Consider the following 463-nt stretch of genomic DNA (forward strand, 5'->3'; position numbering starts at 1 on the left):
CCGAGGAACCCTTATGCTCAGAAACGGCCCTGGTTACAATATAAACACATGGAGTTATTTATATCTCATTTACAATAATGTACAGTATTTGAAAAATAATGTGTTTTTTTAACATTAAAGCATGTCAACATATTCTGATACACCAAATACACAAAATAATGATCTTTAAAAAAAGCATCATATGACCTCTTTAATAATAATGAGCCATAAGCATTCGTTTAAAGTAAGGGGAAAATCCAAAAAAACTTTAATTAATTTGTGTTACAACGCTGGCACATCAGTCTTATTCGTTCTGTTCATAAAAGTTTTATGTTTAATATAAGCCACTTTGTCATTGTAGCATTGCTGATGTTGTGTGTGTGTGTGTGTTTTCATTAAGAGTAACATTGAATCAACCTTAAAGGAACACTCCACTATTTTTGAAAATAGGCTAATTTTCCAACTCCCCTAGAGTTAAAAATTT

General features: G+C 30.7%; 1 protein-coding gene across 2 annotated transcripts in view; it reads right to left on the bottom strand.

Annotated features, from left to right (window-relative positions):
• The window catches only part of LOC107659692 (testican-2-like), a 45698-nt gene that overhangs the window by 9414 nt on the left and 35821 nt on the right, over positions 1-463 (bottom strand). The gene's annotated exons all lie outside the window — the stretch shown is intronic.

Source organism: Sinocyclocheilus anshuiensis, unplaced genomic scaffold, assembly GCF_001515605.1.
Source record: "Sinocyclocheilus anshuiensis isolate Anshui unplaced genomic scaffold, SAMN03320099.WGS_v1.1 scaffold75, whole genome shotgun sequence".
NCBI classification, from domain to species: Eukaryota; Metazoa; Chordata; class Actinopteri; order Cypriniformes; family Cyprinidae; genus Sinocyclocheilus; species Sinocyclocheilus anshuiensis.